Raw genomic sequence first — 19,457 nt, forward strand, 5'->3', positions numbered from 1 at the left:
GTGCACAGCAGTCAGTGCGTGTGGAGAGAAAAAAAGCTTGAGTATGGATCTTTTTACACGAGGATCGTCTAATATCAGTACCAGTGTTGGTATCGATATTATCGATTTTAGGATCGGTCCGCCCACCTCTAGATGCAGGATCCAGATCATTTCATATAACCAAGATGTCTGATGAAGGTGAGAGAGTTTTAGCCTCCCTAGCAGGGAGAATTCTACAACTTGAGTCTCATACTGAAGTTGTGAGACATCAAGACGTTCATGAGGAAGACACTCATGACTTTATAGAGAGACATAAGAACATTCCATAATTTACATATTTACATGATTTACCTGCATTTTGCATTCTACATGATTCATAAGGCATACATATCAGTTTTTATCTACCTTTCACATTTGTTCAACATACTCAAAGTCCCATAATTCTATGACAGTGCCAACAGAAATGTTCCTGCTACAGTATAAACGGAATTCAAGCCTGACATCATTGGTTTTAGTCTTCTGTGACATATGGAACAGATATACCCCAAGATGTTTTAATTTCAACTGAGATTATTAAAAGGCCAGGCCGCCCCTACCCGACAGCCCAGGATTACCACTCTTTTCCAAAACCCTGTGGAAAAAAAAAACCTGCTTCACAAACTGAAAGTTGCTACATCACACAGCAATGCCACCAGTTTATTTTATACTTTAACTGAGTTGCTAAATATAAATGTTAATGTACACTTCACAATGCTTTTTATTCATTAAGCTTTGATAACTAGGGAAATACTGTAGTTACAGCTAGGGGTGGGGGGGGGGGGGGTACACTGGGATCATAGTCATCAATGTTATGATAGTGCACCACATCATGGATTGCACAATACCGTCAACACCATAAGAAATTAGCCAAATTATTCCACAACCTATTTATAAAAAAATGAAGAATTTTATTTTCTTCAAATGTTCATTTATGGTCTGAATATTTTTCAGTATAAAATAACCACCAGACAACAGAACCACCCAGTGTCCTGGTTAGCAACCACTCAGGCAGATAACCAGTCCATCCCCATGTCCTTAAAGTAGTCTTCTGTCTGCTGTGGTTATTGGACAGATGAGCATCCTCTTGTTCTTCTCAAGATGTTGGGGCACTCACCTCGAGGCACCTGTGTGCTGGATCATGCAATGGGAAACCTGTCTCATGTCCATAATGTTGTTCCCTCAAAATACAAGGAGCACCTACTGGCTAAGGAGGAACCGCGGGATTTTGACGGGCTTATTGATTTAGTTATACGCTTAGACAACCGCTTAAACGAGCATCGTCGGGAGCAGGCCGGGGGGCGTGACCGGGCACGAGCCGTCCCTCCTCCTTCCGGTTCCGACAAAGTGACGTCGTCCCCACGCTTCACTGCCAGAGAGCTCCGTGTGGCTACAGCTCCCCCTGCTGAGGAGGCTATGGACACGAGCAGGGCCAAAGTAAAAACAAACATCAGACAAAGGAGACTGGCCCGCGGGGAGTGTTTTATCTGCGGCTCATGTCAGCACATGCAGAGGGACTGCCCTAAACGGTCAAACTACAACGCCCGTCCTTAGAAACTGGGCTAAGGGTGGGCCATAATACGCACGCGGGAAAACCCCGCAAATCTGCACGAATCCCAGTAACAATCCTGAGTGGGGATTTAACCCTTCATGCCCCAGCACTATTAGACACAGGGTCGGAAGGGAATCTGCTGGACAGCAGATGGGCAAAGGAAGTAGGGCTCCCCCTGGTGGCTCTGCCGGCACCATTGCAGGTGCGAGCACTAGACGGCACCCTGCTTCCATTAATCACACATCAGACTCAACCAATGACTTTGGTTGTGTCTGGGAATCACAGGGAGGAGATAGTGTTCCACGTCACACCATCTACTTCCCGAGTGATTTTGGGCTTTCCATGGATGGTGAAGCACAATCCCCGGATTGATTGGCCGTCTGGGGTTGTGACGCAGTGGAGCAAAACCTGCCACCGGGAGTGCCTAGGATCCTCGGTTCCTCCCGGCACTACAGCTAATGAGGAGGTCAAAGTCCCCCCCAATCTATCGGCGGTGCCAAAGGAGTACCATGATCGTGCTGACGTTTTCAGCAAAGATCTGGCGCTCACTCTTCCCCCGCACCGACCGTATGATTGTGCCATCGATTTGGTCCCGGGCGCTGAGTACCCGTCCAGCAGGCTGTACAACCTCTCACGTCCGGAACGCGAATCAATGGAGACCTACATCCGGGACTCCTTAGCTGCCGGGCTGATCCGAAACTCCACCTCCCCGATGGGTGCTGGTTTCTTTTTTGTGGGCAAGAAAGACGGCGGACTCCGTCCATGCATTGATTACAGAGGGCTGAACGAGATCACGGTTCGCAACCGATACCCGTTGCCCCTGTTGGATTCTGTGTTTACGCCCCTGCATGGAGCCCAAATTTTCACTAAATTGGATCTTAGAAACGCGTACCACCTGGTTCGGATCCGGGAGGGAGACGAATGGAAGACGGCGTTTAATACCCCGTTAGGTCACTTTGAGTACCTGGTCATGCTGTTCGGCCTCACCAACGCCCCCGCGACGTTCCGAGCTTTGGTAAACGATGTCTTGCGGGACTTCCTGCATCGGTTCGTCTTCGTATATCTGGACGATATACTCATCTTCTCCCCGGACCCTGAGACCCATGTCCAGCATGTACGTCAGGTCCTACAGCGGTTGTTGGAGAATCGGCTGTTTGTGAAGGGTGAGAAGTGCGAGTTCCACCGCACTTCTTTGTCCTTCTTGGGGTTCATAATCTCCTCCAACTCCGTCGCCCCTGATCCGGCCAAGGTTGCGGCGGTGAGAGATTGGCCCCAACCGATAAGCCGTAGGAAACTACAGCAGTTCCTCGGCTTTGCAAATTTCTATAGGAGGTTCATCAAAGGTTACAGTCAGGTAGTTAGCCCCCTGACTGCCCTGACCTCCACCAAAGTCCCCTTCACCTGGTCGGATCGGTGCGAAGCCGCGTTCCAGGAGTTGAAACGCCGGTTCTCGACTGCACCAGTTCTGGTGCAGCCTGATCCTGATCGCCAGTACGTAGTTGAAGTGGACGCCTCTGACTCAGGGATAGGAGCCGTGCTGTCCCAGAGCGTGGAGGCTGATAAGGTTCTCCATCCTTGTGCCTTTTTTTCCCGCAGGTTGACCCCAGCTGAACGGAACTATGATGTCGGCAATCGGGAACTCCTCGCGGTGAAGGAGGCTCTTGAAGAGTGGAGACACCTGCTGGAGGGGGCGTCGTTGCCCTTCACGGTTTTGACGGACCATCGGAACCTGGAGTACATCCGGACCGCCAAGCGGCTGAACCCCAGGCAAGCCCGCTGGTCTCTGTTCTTCGGGCGCTTTGACTTCCAGATCACGTACCGCCCCGGGACCAAGAACCAAAAACCAGATGCATTGTCCCGGGTGCATGAAGAAGAAGCCAAAGCGGAGTTGTCGAACCCCACCGAGACCATCATCCCCGAGTCCACTGTCTTGGCCACCCTCACCTGGGACGTGGAGAAGACCGTCCGGGAGGCCCTGACAAGAAGCCCGGACCCGGGGACCGGCCCCAAGAACAGACTCTACGTCCCACCAGAGGCAAGAGCTGCTGTCTTGGACTTCTGTCACGGGTCCAAGCTGTCCTGTCATCCCGGAGTAGGCAGGACCGTGGCAGTAGTCCAGCAGCGCTTCTGGTGGGCGTCCCTGGAAACTGACGTCCGGGACTACGTCCAGGCCTGTACCATCTGCGCCAGGGGTAAGGCGGACCACCGGAGGACGACGGGACTCCTCCATCCCCTGCCAGTGCCTCATCGCCCCTGGTCTCACATCAGCCTGGACTTCGTCACGGGCCTCCCGCCGTCCCAGGGCAACACCGTGATTCTCACGATAGTGGACCGGTTCTCCAAGGCGGCCCACTTCGTGGCCCTCCCGAAGCTCCCGACGGCCCAGGAGACAGCAGACCTCCTGGTCCACCACGTCATGTGGCTGCATGGGATACCGTCGGACGTCGTCTCGGATCGGGGCCCCCAGTTCTCTTCACAGGTGTGGAAGAGTTTCTGTAAGGAGCTGGGGGTCACCGTAAGTCTCTCGTCCGGGTACCACCCCCAGACCAACGGCCAGGCAGAGCGGGCTAATCAGGAGTTAGAGCAAGCCCTCCGATGTGTCACCTCCGCGCATCCGGCGGCCTGGAGTCACCATCTGGCCTGGATCGAGTATGCCCACAACAGCCAAGTTTCGTCTGCTACCGGCCTCTCCCCTTTTGAGGCATGTTTGGGGTACCAGCCCCCGTTGTAACATCCCTCTGTCTGTCGCCTCCCCTAAATTGAAAGACAGATTCATCGGACCATTTAAGATCCTCAAGATCATCAACCCGGCTGCAGTGAAGCTTCGACTCCCGGCTTCACTGCGGATTCACCCCGTCTTTCATGTTTCCCGTCTCAAGCCACACCACACCTCGCCCCTCTGTACTCCGGGACCACCGCCGCCTCCTGCCCGGCTCATCGACGGGGAGCCTGCTTGGACAGTGCGCAGGCTCCTGGACGTCCGTCCTAAGGGCCAGGGTTTCCAATATCTGGTGGACTGGGAGGGGTATGGACCTGAGGAACGCTCCTGGGTGAAGAGGAGCTTCATCCTGGACCCGGCCCTCCTGGCCGATTTCTACGCAAGACATCCGGACAAGCCTGGGCGGACGCCAGGAGGCGCCCGTTGAGGGGGGGGTCCTGTTGTGTGGGCCGCTGAAGAGGAGGTACTGCTGGCCCACCACCACCAGAGGGCGCCCTGCTTGGAGTGCGGGCTCCAAGCACGAGAGGGCGCCAGACCTAGAAGAAGTGACAGCTGTCATTCATCCCCTGCCCCAGCTGTCACTCGTTCATCATCATCACCACCATAAAGGCCGGACTGCAACTCCACCTCCTCGCCGAGAAATCGACTACCATTCCTGAGGTAATCCTTCTCTGCAGTATTTGGATTAATCCACGTTTTGATCTCTGTTTGCAGCCGTTTATTCCTGTGGGACAGTTTTGTCGGAGTTGTTGTGTGGGCCGCTGAAGAGGAGGTACTGCTGGCCCACTACCACCAGAGGGCGCCCTGCTTGGAGTGCGGGCTCCAAGCACGAGAGGGCGCCAGACCCAGAGGAGGTGACAGCTGTCACTCATTACTCCAGCTGTCACTCATCTACACCACCATATAAGCCGGACTGCAACTCCACCTCCCCGCCGAGAAATCGACTACCAGTACTAAGGTAATTTTCTCTGCTGACTTATACGTTGAATAGTAATCTGAACTTCTGTTGCAGCCGTTTTCCTGGTGCTTTCCTTGTCTGGAGGATTGGCGTTTGGTGTGACAGCGATGGCTTCACCTCGCACCCCGTCCCAGATAAGTGGTTGATCAGGAGCTGCACGAGTGTGTGTGATTTGGAGGTGGAGGTGCTCCCTCCTAACGGTGTCTGGACTGTTAATTACTGAGTGTGCGGACTCACACTCACACATCATCTTTCTGTTTTCTGCCAGCAGTACCAGGGTCGACAGCCGAAGACAGAGGCCACCTGGGGACTCGGGACTTGGCGGCTCCGGTGTTCTTCAGGCCGTTGGTGGTGGAGGCCGTGTGGGACGCGGCTTCTCTCTCGTCGGGCGTCTTCTATCTTCGAGCCTGCCCACACGTCACCTGGTGTTTATTGACTGTGAACATTAAGACACGTTTCGTTGTGTAATATCACAACATTAAATTGTTACCTTTTGGCTTACTTATTGTCCGTTCATTTGCGCCCCCTGTTGTGGGTCCATGCTACGACACCTTCCCAACAGGAGTGGCGTGTTGTGGGAACCGCGACGTCTTCGCCTCCCACTCCCTCCAGATAAGTGACTGACAGGAGCTGCTTGAGTGTATGATTGGAGGTGGAGGTGCTCCCTCCCATCAGTGTTGGACTGTGTATTACTGAGTGTGCGGACTCACACTCACACATCCTGTTTTTGCTTTCTGCCAGCAGTGCCAGGGTCGACAGCCGGGAACAGAGGCCACCTGGGGACTCAGGACTTGGCGGCTCCGGTGTTCTTCAGACCGTTGGTGGTGGAAGCCGTGTGGAGTACGGCTTCTCTCTCGTCGGGGGGGTCTCCTATCTTCGAGCCTGCCACACGTCACCTGGTGCTAATTGACTGTGCATATTTTCTGTGTCTTTTCGTTGTGTAGCGTCACAACATTAAATTGTTACCTTTTGGTTTAGTCATTGTCCGTTCATTTGCGCTCCCTGTTGTGGGTCCGTGCTACGACACCTTCACAACACCGACAGAAGAGTTACTCCCATTGAGTGTAAATGAGATTTTCTTTGTCAGTGTTGAGGTTTGTGAAATGTTATATGGTGGCTGAAATGCAAATCCCTCCACCAACCTCCAAGAAAGGGCTAACTGTAGGCTAGAGGACAACCAACAATCCCTTGATGCAGAATACCACCATGCCCAGGAGGCATATTCATATTAAGGTAAAATTATATAAAATTAAATGCCCCAAAACAGCTTATTTGCATGATATTTTTTGCTTAGTTTTTTTGTACAATGAATAAAACCATATTTTAAAAAAACATCCACTTGCTATACTCGCTGACTGCTGTCATTGATCTCTGTCAGGCTGCAGTCAGCTGCCACTTCCATCGATACATTCACAAAACAAATAATGGTTCACAGGCATCAGTGGCTGTGAATGAAGACTGAACACAAAGTTTGTCTGTTGCTGCACCACTCACATCTTCATGGTACAGCAGCACAGAAAAAGACTTTATTAAAAAGAGAATATATTAAGTCCAGACTAGAGCTTTCCAAACGGCAAGTGAGAGACTTGAGCCTGGTTTTCATATGCAGCAGGTCAAATAAGTATTGAACACGTCATAATTTTTCTCAGTAAATATATTTGTAAAGGGGCCATTGACATGAAAATTTCACTAGATGTGGGGAACAACCCAAGTAATTCACATATACAAAGAAATCACACCATAGATGTCCATAAATTATGTGTAATATTGGGAAATGCCACAGAGAAAAGTATTGAACACCTGAGGAAAGGGAAATGAAAAAAGGCATGGAATGCCAAGACAACAGCTGAACTCTATCAGTAATTAGGAAGCAGTCCTGCCCCTTGTCAGTGCAAATTAATATAATCTGGTTCAGTCCCAACTGGTGGCCTATAAAATAATGTCTCATTACCAAGGTGTCACACAAGAAACATCTCATGATGTGACAACCTTATTATTGCAAAACATACTGATGGCATCGGTTGCAGAAGGATTTCTAAAGATCTGAATGTTTCAGCAAGCACTGTTGGGACCATAATCCGGAAGTGAAAAGAACATCATTTCACCATCAACCAGCCACTCCTCACAAGATTTCTAATAAAGGAGTGGAAAGAATTATCAGAAGAGTTGTCCAAGCGCTAATGACCACTTGTAGAGAGCTTCAGAAAGTCCTGGAATTAGCAAGTACAATTGTTTCAAAGGAAACAATAAGTAATGCACTCAACCACCATGGCCTGTATGTACACTCACCATGCAAGACTCCACTGCTGAAGGAAAAGCATGTTGAAGCTTGTTTAAAGTTTGCTGCACAACATTTAGACAAGCCTGTGAACTACTGGAAGAATATCGTCTTTGGATGCCATAACACATACCATGTTTGGAGGACAAATGACACTGCACATCATCCCCAAAACACCATTCCAACAGTGACGTTTGGAGGTGGGAACATCATAGTGGGAACATCATACATCACTGGCAAACTTCATATAATTGAAGGAAAGATTAATATAAAAATCTGCTGCCATCTACCAGGATGATGAAGATGAAACGAGGGTGGACATTTCAGAAAGACAGTGATCCCAAACACACAGTCAAGGAAACTTTCACTTGGTTTCAGAAAATGAAAATAAAGCTGCTGGAATGGTCCAGCAAATCACCTGACTTGAATCCAATAGAAAATCTATGGAAAGAAATATCAGAGTTCATAGAACAGGTTCAACCTTTATGATTTGAAGACTGTTTGTGTGAAAGAATGGGCCAAAATCACACTTGAGCAATGCATATGACTACAACCCCAATTCCAGTGAAGTTGGGACGTTGTGTAAAATGTAAATAAAAACAGAATACAATGATTTGCAAATCCTCTTCAACCTATATTCAATTGAATACACCACAAAGACGAGATATTTAATGTTCAAACAGATAAACTTTATTGTTTTTGTGAAAATATTTACTCATTTTGAAATGGATGCCTGCAACACATTTCCAAAAAGCTGGGACAGTGGTATGTTTACCACTGTGTTACATCACCTTTCCTTCTAACAACAGTTAATAAGCATTTGGGAACTGAGGACACTAATTGTTGAAGCTCTGTAGGTCGAACCCTTTCCAATTCTTGCTTGATGTACGACTTCAGTTGTTCAACAGTCCGGGGTCTCCGTTGTCGTATCTTGTGCTTCATAATGTGCCACACATTTTCAGTGGGTGACAGTTCTGGACTGCAGGCAGGCCAGTCTAGTACCCACACTCTTTTACTACGAAGCCACGCTGTTGTAACACCTGCAGAATGTGGCTTGGCATTGTCTTGCTGAAATAAGCAGGGACGTCCCTGAAAAAGACGTTGCTTGGATGGCAGCATGTGTTACTCCAAAACCTGGATGTACCTTTCAGAATTGATGGTGCCATCACATATGTGTAAGTTGCCCATGCCATGGGCACTAACACATCCCCATACCATCACAGATGCTGGCTTTTGAACTTTACACTAGTAACAATCTGGATGGTCTTTTTCCTCTTTTGTCCAGAGGACACAGCGTCCGTGATTTCCAAAAACAATTTGAAATGTGGACTCATCAGATCACAGCACACTTTTCTATTTTGTGTCTGTCCATTTCAAATGAGCTCAGGCCCAGAGAAGGTGGCGGCGTTTCTGGATGTTGTTGATGTATGGCTTTCGCTTTGCATGGTAGAGTTTTAACTTGCACTTGTAGATGTAGAGACGACCTCTGTTAACTGACAATGGTTTTCTGAAGTGTTCCTGAGCCCACGTGATAAGATCCTTTACACAATGATGTTGGTTTTTAATGCAGTGCCGCCTGAGGGATCGAAGGTCACGGGCATTCATTGTTGGTTTTCGGCCTTGTCGCTTACATATAGAAAGTTCTCCAGATTCTCTGAATTTTCTGATTATATTATGGACTGTAGATGAAGGAATCCCTAAATTCCTTGCAATTGAATGTTGAGAAACATTGTTCTTAAACTGCTGGACTATTTTTTCATGCAGTTGTTCACAAAGTGGTGATCCTCGCCCCATCTTTGCTTGTAAATGGCTGAGCCTTTTGGGGATGCTCCTTTTATACCCAATCATGAGTGTCCTCAGTTCCCAAACACTTATTGAGTATTGTTAGAAGGAAAGGAGATGTAACACACTGGTAAACATACCACTGTTGTTGTGTGGGCCGCTGAAGAGGAGGTACTGCTGGCCCACCACCACCAGAGGGCACCCTGCCTGGAGTGCGGGCTCCAGTCACCAGAGGGCGCTGCCGCCTCACAGGAGTAGCCGGGGTGACAGCTGACACTCATCACCTATGACAGCTGTCACCACTCATCTGATCAGCATCGGTATATCAGCAAGACGTCATCTCCACCTCTTTGCCGAGATATCGCTTTACCAGGAAGGTAACGTTCTCAGCTGGCTGTGAGATTTTTTCGACAGTAACCTTTTGTGACTTTGTGTATTGTATAGCAGACTCTTTTTCCAACAAGAGGTGGAGTTGGTTTTCCTGCCGTGTGGATTGCTGGGTGCATACGCGCCCACATTTAATTGTTTTTTGTTCCTCGCCAGCAGTACCAGGTCCGACACGCGGAGGCAGTGGCCACCTGGGAGTTCGGGACTTGGCGGCTCCAGTATTCCCGGGGTCTGGTGGCGGAGGAAATCGTGTGGTTCCGGTTCTGCTTTGGACAGACGTCTTCTATCTTCGAGCCTGCCCACACGACACCTTTTGTGATTTGACTTTTTGTCTATTGTTGTGATCTGTTGTGTTTGTTGTGCCCTTTCACAACAGTAAAGTGTTGTTATTTGACTTCCTCCATTGTCCATTCATTTGCGCCCCCTGTTGTGGGTCCGTGTACCTACACTTTCCCAACAGGATATCTCGGCCAACGTCATGGATCCCGAGGGGCGTCAACCGGCTGTTGAACGGCCAATGGAAGAACAGGGCGCACAGGCGTCCGCAGGAGGAATGATCGGTGAGTTGCAGCGGATCCTCACCGCTTTCACGGCTCGGTTGGATTTAATGACCGAGCAGAACGTCCTCCTTAACCGCAGGGTGGAGGCTCTCGCCGCGCAGGTGGAAGCGCGCCCTCAGGGCGCTGCTGCGGCTCTCCCTCCTGTCGACCCTGTGCGTAACAGTGACGTTCCACAGGTCGTTCAACGACCCCTCCCACCTTCCCCGGAAGCATACATAAGTCCACCAGAGCCGTACGGAGGTTGTATGGAGACGTGCGCGGACTTCCTTATGCAGTGTTCGCTCGTCTTCGCACAACGCCCCGTCATGTATGCGACTGATGCCAGCAAGATAGCTTATGTAATAAACCTGCTTCGCGGTGAGGCACGCGCTTGGGCTACAGCGCTCTGGGAGCAGAATTCACGGCTCCTTCAGACATATGATGGGTTTGTGAGGGAGTTCAGAACAGTGTTCGATCACCCAAATAGAGGAGAGACCACTTCAGCCGTGCTGCTGTCAATGAGACAGGGGCGCCGGAGCGCAGCTGCCTATGCAGTCGACTTCCGCATCGCGGCTGCGAGGTTCGGCTGGAATAGCACTGCCCTCCGCGCCGCCTTTGTAAACGGACTGTCATTGGTTCTAAAGGAGCAGCTGGTGGCTAAGGACGAACTGCGGGATTTAGATGGGCTTATTGATCTCGTAATACGATTAGACAATCGGTTAGAAGAACGTCGTCGGGAACGAGACGAAGGGCGTGGCCGGGCATGTGCCGTCCCTCTCCCTTCCGGTTCCGACCGCGTTCCGCCCTCCCCACGCTCCACGGCCCCTGTGCTCCGTGTGGTTACAGCTCCCCCTGCTGACGAAGCTATGGACACGAGCAGGGCCACATTTAGGGCACCAGATAGACAGAGGAGGCTGGCCCGCGGAGCGTGTTTTGTTTGTGGCTCGATAGAGCATCAGGTAAGAGACTGCCCCGAGCGGTTAAACACCAAACGCCCGCCCCTAGAAACTGGGCTAGGGGTGGGCCGAGACATTCACGTGGGACACACCCACATTGCCACACGACTCCCAGTTACAATCCTTTATGAGGATTTAACCCTGAAGGCCCCAGCACTGGTGGACACGGGCTCTGAAGGGAATCTGTTAGACAGCAGATGGGCCAGGGAGATAGGGCTCCCTCTGGTGGCGCTTACCTCGCCTGTGCAGGTGCGGGCACTAGATGGCTCCCTACTCCCTCCAATCACACATAAGACACCACCAGTAACTCTGGTGGTGTCAGGAAATCACCGGGAGGAGATCGAGTTTTTTGTGACTCCTGCTACCTCCCGTGTGATTTTAGGGTTCCCCTGGATGTTAAAACACAATCCCCGGATCGATTGGCCGTCTGGGGTAGTGGTTCAGTGGAGCGAGACCTGCCATTGGGTATGTTTAGGTTCCTCGGTTCCTCCCGGTTCCCAGGCTAAGGAGGAGGTCAGAGTCCCGCCCAATCTAGGGACGGTGCCGGTGGAGTACCACGACCTTGTAGATGTGTTCAGTAAGGATCTGGCGCTCACCCTTCCTCCCCACCGCCCGTACGATTGTGCCATTGATTTGGTTCCAGGCGGTGAGTTCCCGTCCAGCAGGCTGTACAACCTCTCACGACCTGAGCGCGAATCAATGGAGACCTACATCCGGGACTCTTTAGCCGCCGGGTTGATCCGGAATTCCACCTCCCCGATGGGTGCAGGTTTCTTTTTTGTGGGTAAAAAAGACGGTGGACTTCGTCCATGCATTGATTATAGGGGACTGAACGAAATCACGGTTCGTAATCGATACCCGTTGCCCCTGTTGGATTCAGTGTTTACGCCCCTGCATGGAGCCCAAATATTCACTAAGCTAGAAATGCGTATCACCTGGTTCGGATCCGGAAGGGAGACGAGTGGAAGACGGCATTTAACACCCCCTTAGGTCACTTTGAGTACCTGGTCATGCCATTCGGCCTCACTAATGCCCCCGCGACGTTCCAAGCTTTGGTTAACGATGTCTTGCGGGATTTCCTGCACCGATTCGTCTTCGTATATCTAGACGATATACTCATCTTTTCTCCGGACCCTGAAACTCATGTCCGGCATGTACGTCAGGTCCTGCAGCGGTTGTTGGAGAACCGGCTGTTTGTGAAGGGCGAGAAGTGTGAGTTCCACCGCACATCTTTGTCCTTCCTGGGGTTTATCATCTCCCCCAACTCCGTCGCTCCTGATCCGGCCAAGGTTGCGGCGGTGAGAGACTGGCCCCAACCCACTAGCCGTAGGAAGCTGCAACAGTTCCTCGGCTTTGCAAATTTCTACAGGAGGTTCATTAAGGGCTACAGTCAGGTAGTTAGCCCCCTGACAGCCCTGACCTCACCAAAAGTCCCCTTCACCTGGTCGGATCGTTGCGATGCCGCGTTCAAGGAGTTGAAACGGTGCTTCTCGTCTGCACCCGTTCTGGTGCAGCCCGATCCTAGTCGCCAGTTAGTGGTTGAAGTGGACGCCTCGGACTCAGGGATAGGAGCTGTGCTTTCCCAGAGCGGGAAGACCGATAAGGTCCTTCACCCGTGTGCCTATTTTTCCCGCAGGTTGACCCCGGCCGAACGGAACTATGACGTCGGCAATCGAGAACTCCTTGCGGTGAAAGAGGCTCTTGAAGAGTGGAGACATCTGTTGGAGTGAACGTCCGTGCCATTCACGGTTTTCACTGACCACCGGAACCTGGAGTATATCAGGACCGCCAAGCAGCTGAACCCCAGGCAAGCCCGCTGGTCACTGTTCTTCGGCCGTTTTGACTTCCGGATCACCTACCGTCCCGGGACCAAAAACCAGAGATCGGATGCCTTGTCCCGGGTACATGAAGATGAAGTCAAAACGGAGTTGTCGGATCCACCGGAACCCATCATCCCGGAGTCCACTATCGTGGCCACCCTTACCTGGGACGTAGAGAGAACCGTCCGGGAGGCCCTGGCACAAAGCCCGGACCCCGGAACTGGGCCGAAGAACAGACTCTACGTCCCACCAGAAGCTAGGGCTGCAGTTCTGGACTTCTGTCACGGCTCTAAGCTCTCCTGTCATCCAGGGGTGCGAAGAACCGTGGCAGTTGTCCGGCAGCGCTTCTGGTGGGCGTCCCTAGAGGCCGACGTCCGGGATTACATCCAGGCCTGCACCACCTGCGCCAGGGGCAAGGCTGACCATCGCAGGGCTTCCGTGCCCCATCGCCCCTGGTCCCACATCGGCCTGGATTTTGTCACGGGCCTCCCGCCGTCCCAGAGCAACACCACCATCCTCACGATAGTGGACCGATTCTCCAAGGCGGCCCACTTCGTGGCCCTCCCGAAGCTCCCGACGGCCCAGGAGACAGCGGACCTCCTGGTCCACCACGTCGTCCGGTTGCATGGGATCCCAACAGACATCGTCTCCGATCGCGGTCCCCAGTTCTCCTCGCACGTCTGGAGGAGCTTCTGCCGGGAACTGGGGGCCACGGTGAGTCTCTCATCCGGGTATCATCCCCAGACCAACGGGCAAGCAGAACGGGCCAATCAGGAGATGGAGCAGGCCCTGCGTTGCGTGACAGCCGCGCACCCGGCGGCCTGGAGTACCCATCTGGCCTGGATCGAGTATGCCCATAACAGCCAGGTGTCGTCAGCCACCGGCCTCTCCCCTTTCGAGGTATGTCTGGGGTACCAACCTCCTCTGTTTCCGGTGGTTGAGGGAGAGGTCGGTGTGCCCTCGGTCCAGGCCCACCTACGGAAGTGCCGTCGGGTGTGGCGTGCCGCCCGTTCTGCCTTGCTGAGGGCCCAGATGAGGACGAAGGCCCATGCAGACCGTCGGCGGACCCCGGCCCCTACGTACCGGCCAGGGCAGGCAGTGTGGTTGTCTACTAAGGACATTCCCCTTCAAGTGGACTCCCCTAAGCTGCAGGACCGGTATATCGGTCCGTTTAAAATCATCAAGGTACTCAGTCCAGCCGCAGTGAGGCTTCAGCTTCCGGCCTCACTGCGGATCCATCCCGTTTTCCACGTGTCCCGGATCAAGCCCCATCACACCTCACCCCTCTGTACTCCGGGTCCGGCACCACCTCCTGCCCGGATCATTGATGGCGAGCCGGCTTGGACTGTGCGCCGGCTCTTAGATGTCCGTAGGATGGGCCGGGGCTTCCAGTATTTGGTGGACAGGGAGGGGTACGGACCTGAAGAACGCTCCTGGGTGAAGAGGAGCTTCATCCTGGACCCGGCCCTCCTGGCCGATTTCTACCGCCGCCACCCGGACAAGCCTGGTCGGGCACCAGGAGGTGCCCGTTGAGGGGGGGGTCCTGTTGTGTGGGCCGCTGAAGAGGAGGTACTGCTGGCCCACCACCACCAGAGGGCATCCTGCCTGGAGTGTGGGCTCCAGGCACCAGAGGGCGCTGCCGCCTCACAGGAGTAGCCGGGGTGACAGCTGACACTCATCACCTATGACAGCTGTCACCACTCATCTGATCAGCATCGGTATATCAGCAAGACGTCATCTCCACCTCTTTGCCGAGATATCGCTTTACCAGGAAGGTAACGTTCTCAGCTGGCTGTGAGATTTTTTCAACAGTAACCTTTTGTGACTTTGTGTATTGTATAGCAGACTCTTTTTCCAACAAGAGGTGGAGTTGGTTTTCCTGCCGTGTGGATTGCTGGGTGCATACGCGCCCACATTTAATTGTTTTTTGTTCCTCGCCAGCAGTACCAGGTCCGACACGCGGAGGCAGTGGCCACCTGGGAGTTCGGGACTTGGCGGCTCCAGTATTCCCGGGGTCTGGTGGCGGAGGAAATCGTGTGGTTCCGGTTCTGCTTTGGACAGACGTCTTCTATCTTCGAGCCTGCCCACACGACACCTTTTGTGATTTGACTTTTTGTCTATTGTTGTGATCTGTTGTGTTTGTTGTGCCCTTTCACAACAGTAAAGTGTTATTTGACTTCCTCCATTGTCCGTTCATTTGCGCCCCCTGTTGTGGGTCCGTGTACCTACACTTTCCCAACAACTGTCCCAACTTTTTTGAAATGTATTGCAGGCATCATTTTCAAAATGAGAAAATATTTGCACAAAAACAATAAAGTTTATCAGTTTGAACATTAAATATCTTGTTTTTGTTGTGTATTCAATTGAATATAGGTTGAAGAGGATTTGCAAATCATTGTATTCTTTTTTATTTACATTTTACACAACGTCCCAACTTTGTTGGAATTGGGGTTGTAGTTTATCCATACAGGAGGCATCTTGAAGCTTCAATACCAACAAAGGCTTTTGTACAAAGCATTAAATACATTTCAGGAAGCATGTTCAATACTTTCCCTGTGCCATTTTACATTATTACACATAATACATGTACCTCAGACTGTGGCTGGACAGCAAACTGGACTGGACAACCCACACCAACCACCTGTACAGGAAAGGACAGAGCAGGCTGTAGTTTCTGAGGAGGCTGCGATCATTTAACATCTGCAGGAGACTCCTGTGGATGTTCTACCAGTCCGTGGTAGCCAACATCCTCTTTTTCATCGTGGTATGCTGGGGGGCAGCACATCCAAGAAGGACACATCCAGGCTGGACAAACTGATCAGACAGGCTGGCTCTCTGGTTGGCATGAAGCTGAACTCTCTGGTGATGGTGGCAGAGAAGAGAACATTGGACAAACTGCTGGACATTGTGGATGATGCCAGTCACCCTCTGCACACTGTCATCAGCAACTAGAGGAGCCTCTTCATCCACAGACTGCTCCTTCCCAAGTGCAGGATAAACAGACTGAAAATCTCCTTTGTCCCTCAGGCCATCAGACTGTACAACTCCTCACTCAGGGGGAGGAGGAGTAACAGGAAGACAGAGGAGGTAAAGGAGAGGAGCAGTTGGAGCCAGTAAGCCATAGCTCTGGTATTTATATTTGTATTTACTTTTTGCAAACTATTTCTTAACATCTGCTTTTGATGCTCTGTGTGCTTCTTACCCTGTGTGCTACTACTGTCCAATGCTGCTGGAACCTCAATTTCCTTAAGAGAATCCAGTTCTGTCTAATCTCTTATCTAATATAATCTAAAATAATATCTAATCTAATAATTAAATTTATGGACATCTATGGTTTGATTTCTTTGTATGTGTGGATTACTTACCAACATCTGGTAAAAATTTCAACTATTAAAACGTCATCTATTAAACCTACTTGAACTCTGTATACACACACACACACACACACACACACACACACACACACACACACACACACACACACACACACACACACACACACATGTACAGCCCCATCATACTCTAATTTATCTCTTATATGAAATATTTCAATCATAAATAATTTAAATAATTTCATCTGACATCACACTGCCCATTTGCACCATCTTAAACATTATTAATTTTGTGATAGTTGGTTATTGTGATAAATGTGGGGCCCATACAAATTACATTGTGCCATTGTTGCGATGTTTTACATCCACAAGGGTATAGAGTTCTGAAGTGTGATGTCACATCCATGATAACACTCTCAACACTATCTTTTCCAAAATATAATTTTGTGATTTGAATACCAATCCTGGCACAATGTGCGGACTAAAACATTCTTGTAACTATATAATAACACTGTAGTTAACAAAAACATTATATACACAGAAGCAGCAGAATGATATCAAGAACTGTATTTGGCTTCCGTCTGAGGAATGGAGAAAGGTTTAGAGGAGAGGACAGAGGGAAGGAGAGAGGAAAGGATTGCAGCTGTGCTCTTGAATTGGTGCTTTATTCTGAGTTTGGACACAAAATCAGGAGGAGGGCCGAGGAGAAGAATTTGCTGTAATATAGTAGAGAAAGTATGAAAACGGTTGTTTAGAATCAAATTTACAGACAGTAGTTTTAGTTAAATCGTGGCTAAAGGATGTGTGAGACATCACTGCTGCAAAGGCAACAAAAAGACGCACAAAGGAGAAAAACAGAGAAAATGAAAAATAAGTGTAAAAAAAAAAAAGAAGTATGTCAAGTGGAAATAACCTGTTATTGTGTTACTGTGTGAAACCTCATTTTGAGTTTATTGATGGTGTATAAAAGCACCACTGTGGACAGATATTAGTGGGCAATGATGTCGATTATGTCACTGCATCACCCACTGGAGAGGGTTGATGTGTGTGCGTCATTTTCTCATATGGAGCCCACCGTCTTACCACACACACACACACACACACACACACACACACACACACACACACACACACACACACACACACACACACACACACACACACACACACACACAAACAGCACACCGAGCCTGACTCATGTGTGTACATGAGAAATGTCAAAAACAACAACATGGCACAAACTCTCTCTTCTGTACTGTTACACACACACACACACACACACACACACACACACACACACACACACACACACACACACACACACACACACACACACACACACACACACACACACACACACACACACACACACACACACACACACACACACACACAGTGCCTTCACATCCCAACAGAAAATCACCACGGCAACCGAACACTGATTGCACTTTGTGCCAGTCCTGCTCTCCAGGTCTCACTGTTGGTTGTGATTTTGAGACATGTTGTTCAACTAAATGTGAAGAAAATAGTGTTACCAATCATGATGACAATAATTTATTCATAAAGCACTTTTCTTGAACTCCAGAATGTAAGAAAATAAAAATATGATGCAAAGTAAAAGAGCAAATGTGTTCTTAAAGCTCAAAAAAATGTCAAAACAGGAGCATAACTGTGGGGGGGGGGGGGGTACTTCGGTGCCCACCTCATCCTCAGCCACACTTTATCAAAAAATATTTAAAAATCTTTAAAAGCTACATACTGGCAGCACGGTGCCTTAGTGGTTAGCACTGTTGCCTCACAGCAAGATGATCATGGGTTCGATTCCCACCTGTGGCCTTTCTGTGTGGAGTTTGCATGTTCTCCCCGTGTTTGTGTGAGTTCCCTCTGGGTGTTTTGCCTTCCTCCCACATCCGCAGACAAGCAGGTTCGGTGGATTGGAAACTTTAACTTGTCCCTAAGTGTGCGTACAGGTGTGAATGTGTTTGTTTGTCTGTATGTGGCCCTGCGACAAACTGGCGTCCTGTCCAGGGTGTACCCCGTCTCACGCCGTATGACAGTGGTGGGATAGCCCCCCCCCCAAGTGGTTGAAGATGAGTGAGAGAGTAAAAAAGCTACATACAGTACCACTAAGCATAACGAAGACATATCTTAGAAGAAGCCAGAACCTTTAAACTTGTTAGCCTAGCTTAGCAATTCAATTCTCCTGGGGAGATATTACGTAAATGAAAGCTATTACCTGGGTTTTCTGTGTGTGAATATTTACCTGCATTTCTTAATATTAGATACACACATGAAATTCTTCAACATTCTTATTTTTCCATGATTCAACCTGTCACGCAGCACAGACAGCACAGCACTGTTTCGAGTTAGCCAGCACACGTGTTCCACACAATATGGGAAGATGGACAAACATTGAAAAAAGTGTGCTACTGAAATTTATACACAGGAAATACGATTCAGAAATTCGTATTTCTGAAGTATATGTTTCATTTGATCTTTCCAGTGTTATACTGTATCTTTTCTGAAATATTTAGTTCATTTTGTGATTCTAGTGTTCTGAAATAAATTATTTCTAAAGAATGTGGTCGCTTACTGTTCTCAGTTATTTGAAAGAGCAAAATATTTCTGAAGCATTTGGTTCATTTACTGTTCCCAGTGTTTTGAAATGATGAAACAATTCTGAAACATTTGGTTCAGTTACTGGTCCTAGTGTTTTGAAATGCTGAGTCATTTCTGAAGCATTCAGTTCATTTACCCTTTCCAGTGTTCTGAAATGGCGACTCATTTCTAAAGCATTTAGTTCCTTTGCTGTTTCCAGCATTTTGAAATGTCACATCATTTCTGAATCTTTTGGTTCATTTACTGTTCCCAATGTTTTGAAATAGCAAGCAATTTCTGAAGCATTTTGATCATTTACCCTTTCCAGTGCTTTGAAATTGCAAATCATTTCTGAAACATTTATTTCAATTACTGTTTCCAGTGTCTTGAAACAGGGAATAATTTCCAGAGCATCTGGTTAAATTAATGTTTCCAGTGGTTTGAAATAGCAAATCAGTTCTAAAGCAGTTGGTTCATTTTCTGTTTCCAGTATTTTGAAATGGCAAATCATTTCTGAATTT

The 19,457-nt window shown here is 49.5% G+C and overlaps 1 protein-coding gene across 2 annotated transcripts in view; it reads right to left on the minus strand.

Annotated features, from left to right (window-relative positions):
* The window catches only part of cyth1b (cytohesin 1b), a 70,784-nt gene that overhangs the window by 27,156 nt on the left and 24,171 nt on the right, over positions 1–19,457 (minus strand). The gene's annotated exons all lie outside the window — the stretch shown is intronic.

The sequence above is a fragment of the Thalassophryne amazonica genome, chromosome 18, assembly GCF_902500255.1.
Source record: "Thalassophryne amazonica chromosome 18, fThaAma1.1, whole genome shotgun sequence".
Taxonomy (NCBI): domain Eukaryota; kingdom Metazoa; phylum Chordata; class Actinopteri; order Batrachoidiformes; family Batrachoididae; genus Thalassophryne; species Thalassophryne amazonica.